This window comes from Triticum urartu, unplaced genomic scaffold, assembly GCF_003073215.2.
Source record: "Triticum urartu cultivar G1812 unplaced genomic scaffold, Tu2.1 TuUngrouped_contig_4283, whole genome shotgun sequence".
Taxonomy (NCBI): domain Eukaryota; kingdom Viridiplantae; phylum Streptophyta; class Magnoliopsida; order Poales; family Poaceae; genus Triticum; species Triticum urartu.
The window spans coordinates 4,626-11,210 of record NW_024114859.1 but is presented as its reverse complement, the minus strand read 5'-3'; the positions used below and the strand labels follow the sequence as shown (position 1 = coordinate 11,210).

The 6,585-nt window shown below is 43.4% G+C and overlaps 1 long non-coding RNA gene across 1 annotated transcript; it reads left to right on the top strand.

Annotated features, from left to right (window-relative positions):
- The first annotated feature begins 274 nt into the window (after nucleotides 1–274).
- Nucleotides 275–5,290, top strand: LOC125527611. The gene is made up of 5 exons (XR_007292208.1): nucleotides 275–898; nucleotides 973–1,013; nucleotides 2,436–2,564; nucleotides 3,986–4,195; nucleotides 4,301–5,290. It is a non-coding gene; the product is annotated as an uncharacterized LOC125527611 (long non-coding RNA).
- Nucleotides 5,291–6,585: the final 1,295 nt, after the last annotated feature.

Sequence of the window (6,585 nt, the reverse complement as noted above, 5' to 3'; positions counted from 1 at the left end):
CGGAGATATATTTATTTTAGACACACATACCGGGTATATGCAAATAAAAAAAATTAAAGGAGGTTGAAACCACTGTCATCTGCATCTTTTTATTGAAGTTGATGCAAGGCAATGAAGCTAAAGTCATTAACATATATACTATGAAACTAACAAAACTATGGAAGAACCATTAAAATTATGAAATTAACATTAAAATCATTCAGCTGTGCATCAAGCGCGAGCGCTCGCGATGTCCACGCCGGACTAGCTGAAAGACAAAAATAGCAAGAGGGAGGAAGTTGCCTCGAGCCCCACCCCTTCCTTATCCTTTCCTCCAAAATTTCACATCACACGCAACGCAACCTTCTCTCGTGACGCCGCCGCCGCCTCCTCTTCTCTCCCCCGATTCTCCTCGCGACTGCTCCGAGCCCCTCCTCTTCCCTGTGTCGGCTGCTCGACGCGCCGCGCCACCACTGCGGGAGAAGGTGAACACGAGGAGATGCAGGGTGGGTGGCCTCGCCGGAAGAGTGTGACGCCGGGAACCACCGGCTGGCCAAGGACCGTGTGGGCTGGCACTTCCCCGCGGCGCCCTCCTTCCCCGACTTCGCCGTCGCCACTGCCCCCTCCCCTCCTGTCGAGGCTGAGCGTGCACAGAGTGGACGAGTCGATCGCGGCGGAACCAGAGTCACTCGAGGCCGGGGTGCCAGATGACGTCCAGCAGACGGAGGGGTGGCCATGGGAGGAGTAGCCCACAATGAAATCCATTTTCTCTTTGTGTGTGTGTGTGTGTGTGTGTGTGTTGGATTTGGATCGAGGAAGGGGATGGCGTGGGGATGAGGAGGTGGACAGAGGAAGAGGGCGATGCTGGCTGGCTGAGCGGGCGGATTTGGATCCAAGCGGCCCCTCGTGTGTTTGATCTGTTAGTTAACATGATCTTATCTCCTCTATCTCCCCTCTCTTCTCTCACTGACCCATCTGGTCTCGTTTCTGCAGGTAGAGCGGCCAGAGGAGCAGGCCAACATAACACCAACGTGGTGAGCTTCCCCTCTCCACCATCTACCCCCACATCTGAACATCAACTACAATTTGTACGTTTTGGTTATACTCTATTTCAGTTTATACAAATCTCGTTTTGGTTAATCGATGCCATGGCTGAAACTAGAGCAAACACATAAAACCTACAGAGAAAGGATTACACACTTTTATCAGGTGTTAAGTTCAGCTGCCTTGACCATGGCAGTGCTAAGTAAATTTATAATTGGATTCTGCTGATCTGTGGATAGGTAGCCTAACCGGCGATGGGTAGCCTCACCCTGTTAAATCTGATCGGGTAATGTGAGAACCAAAATGAATTTATTTTGCTCCGTTTCTTACAAGCACTTGTCTTAAGTAGATGCCACAAGCTCATCTTCAATGATGGATTTTATTATGTCGTGCCTATTAAGCAGCCAAAGATCAGATATTTGACTCCATCACTAATAGTAAGATGCACACAAAGAATATCTGCACCCAGTGATTCTCATTCACTGAAGCTTGGTTCTTTGTTATATGAATCAATTAGATTTCTACAAAAGCGATTCTTGTTGCTAGGTGCATCATCGTCAAGGATGTGTTTTCCCCACTTGGGAGCAACATCTAGAATATATTTTCCTATGAACGCGCGAGATTGCCTATGTGCTGTTAGATTTGATCTTCAGAATATTTGCAAGTGATGTCTTTCTGCACTGTATTCCGTTCAATAGAATAGCACTGCACCCCTAATTCAAGAATGCAATTTTAGAGTTATACTAAGGACAGTACTTGTGCAAGGCGAATTGAAATTGAAATTTCGCATGTACACGTGTAAAAAGGAGATGTACATTTGGCTACTAATGTAAGAATACAAAAAGTCGTTTCAGTAGCTTTCACAGGTTCATCAAGGAGTTGGCTGTTCAAGCTGAATCCCTCCACACCCAAATGATAAAAGCTTGTTTTTTTAATGAACAAGCTAATTTAGGAAACGTTGCTAATCCAGGCTAAGAAATGAGTTCTCAGATGAGGTGTCATGTGCCAGCATTAGTTTTTTTATGAGTCTACCCAAGTGTCAGAGTAACTATCTTGCTTTTAGTTGCGATTCTGATTATTTACATTTAAGAGCTCATTTCTTATGACTTCTTGTGTGTATCATGATAGATTGTATACAACTGATCGTAGCTCATTCTATTATTCAGAGACTTTCAACTAATTACCATATGCTAATAATTCTCTTTTCTTTTTTCTTTCCTTTCCATTTGCCAATTACATAGGTTCATTAGAAATCCAACTGTCAATGAGAATGCCATGAACCTTCTAGTGCTGTTGTCTTATTATTTCCCTTTTACTCTGCTCTCTGTTTTTCCATCTTGCTTCACTTTTGATCAATCGTCACAGCAATTGCTTCTTACCAATTATTATATATTTTTTTCTCAAATGCACAGCGCAAGGAAGATGAGCTTCCAAAGTACATCATACGCGGTATGTACATTCCTGTCCCGACGCCGTGCCCGACGCGCTGGACTGGAGGCATAGCGGCGCCGTCACCATGGTCAAGCACCAGGGCAAGCGTGGTAAGCACCATGCTTGTGAATCTGTTGTTCTACACTTGACATTGCAGCGCTCATCTATATTCCCTGTTAGAATTTTATTGTTTCTGTAGTTATTTGGTTTTATTGCTAAAGCTTAGATATTGAGATGTGGTGCATAAGCACTTCAAAAGCATAGTGATCCATTAACTAGAATCCATGTTAGGGAGCAGAAGCTGACAGGTACAAGCTAACCACCCTTGCATAACGCGCCAGGTAACAATGGTTGTAGATAAATTGGTTAGCACTTGGCAATTAGCAACTTGTTTGCCTATCATACTTGGCAAAGATCATCGTGCCCACTTAGAAAAGTGGTTGAAAAAATGCCTCTGTTTAGTTTTTTCAGGCCCAATTTCCAGTTTTACTGCCTACATTTATCCAAACTATACTGGCTGTAATCACTGCTCTTCCTAATAGTACATCCACAAAGTTTTTTATCCTTGATACTAAAACTTTGATATTGAGATGTTGTTACACACTCACACAACTACATAAAAGCATAGTCGTACTTAGATATGTATGACCAAGGCATTTTTTACGGCAAATAGTTCCAATAAATAGAATCCATGCAAGCGAGATGAAGCTGATACAAACAAGCTAATCTCCCCATTACATAACTTGTTAGGAATTAGAGGCATTTAGCAACATGCTTGCCTGCAGTACTAAAAAATCAAGCCCAACTAGAGAAGATGTTGAAAAAATGTCTCTGTTTAGTTTTTCGCAGGCCCAGTTTGCAGTTTTACTGACTACATTCCTTCAAGCTATGCTGTTTTTTACTCCTTCAGCTCTTCCTAATAGTAGATCCATGAACTTTGTTATCCTTAAAATGTGAAATATATCAAGGAAGTGCCTGCTCCAATACTGACTGCTTGGAAAATTAGATAAATAAATTAGAGCTAGAGAGTTATGCTCTAATTCCTTGTGTGATTCGTAGGTGATATTGCTTTTTAAGACGTCCCACACAAGAGAATTCTTCTAACCATTTTTGTTAGCTTTTGCGGTTGGCCATGGAAATAGACATGTGCTGCTTTATTATGTAGACCAGTTATGTATTACGCCTTAAATAAGAATCTTATAAAAAATTGTTATGCTTGCAGCAATCTAGAATTCTAGGTTTGGGATTATTTTAGGTTGCCGATGGCTATACTAGAAATGTGCAGTTTAGAGATGCTACGTAAGAACTGTGTGAGCACTCATGTTTTACAAATTAGGATCACAACAGTGACACTGAAGAAGTGAAGATGCAAATATCTATTTCCGTGAAGTCACTCCTTTGTACTTGTATTGTTTCGTTTTACTCAAGTGCCTTGATACAAGATACTTAAAGTATTTTTCGATTTTAGCTCATTCCTTATTACTAACCCAGAACTGTACTTCCGGTTAATGTGGTCTGGACTGTCATTCAGGTGCCATGGAAGGACTAAACAAGATCACGACAGGCTCTCTTCTCAGCCTTCCTGAGTAGAAACTAATCAGTTGTGACATATCCCACAATGCTGGTTGTGGCGGGTAGGCTCAGGAACTATGCTTATAAGTTTGTGATTAATAATGGTGGGAGTGACACGAAGGATGACTACCCGTTTGGTGAATCAGATGAAACATGCAACAAAAACAAAGTAAGATGGAGGTGTAGTTGTGTAGAACAAAAATAAAAACTACCTTGAGCATGTTTTAGGCACATGATCTATCATATTCATGCAATTTGTCTCCTTGTTTCACAGCTGAAAAAGCATGTGGTAACAATTGATGGCTACTGAAGCGACGTCCTGCCGGTGTACATCAGGGACGCCTGCACCAACGATGACGCCTTCAAGGTGCTGTGGAAGTGAGGTCAGGGCATGGGGATCCGGGCAAGTGCGCCAAGGAGACCGACACGTCTTACCCGCTCATGACCCAAGCAGTGATTTTCCATTGCCTCTAGATGTATCATCGACCGTCGCCAGCCTCTGGTTTTAGACGTGAACGTGTATGTACTAGTACTTCATATTGCTATATTTTGATTTTGACGAAATAACATCACGTGGTACAATCAAGAAAGTGGAAGGGGCGCATCCTATCTAGCACCGCCCCAGCTTCCTCTCAGGCGGCGCACCTGGGTGCGCCCCAACCACTAGTCAACAAGAAAGCCTACTTCTTCCTCAACAACGCCTTCAATGTGGGCATGCCCCCACGCCGACATCGTCATGTCCAGCCGAAGACAACAAGGACAAAGACTATCATCCTAGTTGTCAAGACCAACCAATGAAGGCAAGTATGAACAAGTTCATCACTGCTAAGCCCGGAACAAGAGTTTTCACCCCGTACTTGAAACGGCACTCCAACACCATCTCGATGGTGGATCTTCCGATGGTTGCACCAGCTATCCCTTCACGCTAGGCCGGAATGGCGCTACCAGATGGGTGATACGTAATCCCACCGTAGACCACCCCCACGGGATTCGGAGGGCCTGCCCATGATGTGGCACGGATTTGATACAATTGTGCCAACCAGCCTGTAGAGTTTACCATGACCCCAAGGCTGCTACCCTGGCATCGTTCTATTTTGGCAATTAGTTGTATACCGATTGTGAACCCTAAAAATGTTTGATGGACAGAAGTTCTTAAACTGCCTATATTATGTGGACTATAGGCAACCGATTTCTCATTACGGACAACCATCTTCTGTCCTGATCGATTTATAAGTATCTATGAGGCATGGGTTACACCTTTTGATTCCAGTGGTTTTTCTATTCATGTGTTTTAAACAACTGAATCATGATTTAGTAAAAGTATCCAAATGTCCTTTTCGTAAAAGTATTCGAATCATTTCAGAAAGTTTTATTTTACTATGGAGGCTTTTTATTGATTCCTAGTATTGCATCAAGAAATAGAAATATCATATGAAAAACACAATTATTTTCCACTAAATCATTTATAGGAGTACACAACTGGATGACAAATCAGAGCCCTGTTCATCATGCCATGGCCGGTGCGGCGCCTGGACCTGCGGTTCCGCTTCCCGTTCGTCATTGATATGCGGTTGCGCTCACGTGCAGATGCGACCAGCAACGGTGGATCGCAGCAGGTCACCCTGTTAATCTTTTCTTAAAAATGCTGCACCTTTTGTCCCGTGCTTAGTTGCTTTCACATGGACTGTCGTCCCCCTTGCGTTCCTGATTCATTTGTATACTGACTTGGCTCGTGCTTCAGTTTTAGATCTGGCTAGCGTAGTACTAGTACAAACTTTACCACTGACACTGTAATAATTATGAATTAACTGAAGAGGATGACAAGAGCAGGAGTACAGAGAGCATCCTCTTTGCAAACAAGACTAGTGGAAAATGGCATAGTGTAGACGTGGATCTGTAACTAGACGGCTACTCATGCTGTGTGTGTGCATGTTATCATTCCAACACCAACTCTGATTGTCCAGACACTAAACAACAAGTACAACTGAAAACCATTGCATAGCCCCATTCCTCATGCCATTCATCATCGATCGCCTCACACGCGCGCGTGGAGATGAAACAAGGCATTAGCAACGGTCGGTCGCAGCGATTTCCATCGAGTCAATGCAGCAGCTCGCTCTGCTCTTCTTCCTTAAAAATTCTGCACCTTTTTGTCCCGTGCTTTGTTGCTTTCGCATCTCGTCGAGTTCCTGATTCATTTCTTATACTGGGCCGGCTCTTGTTTCAATTTCAGATCTAGCTAAGTTACCAGTACCGAACTTCACTAATTACTACAGTAAGTTAACTGAAGAAGATGATCAATAGCGTAAGAGGAGAGGACCCAACTAATTTCCATCTCTCCGTCCCATGCTTACCCACTACCTTTCACATGGATTGTCGACCCCTCGAGTTTTATACTGGCCTGGCTCGTGCTTCAGTTTCAGATCTACCTAGCTTACTGGCACAAAACTTTACTTGTTACTATCAGTAAATTGGAGAGGTTCACACGCTCTATGCTTACAGATCTGTGCTATAAAAGGGTCCATCCATCAACCCACCAGGAACACACACAACCGAACA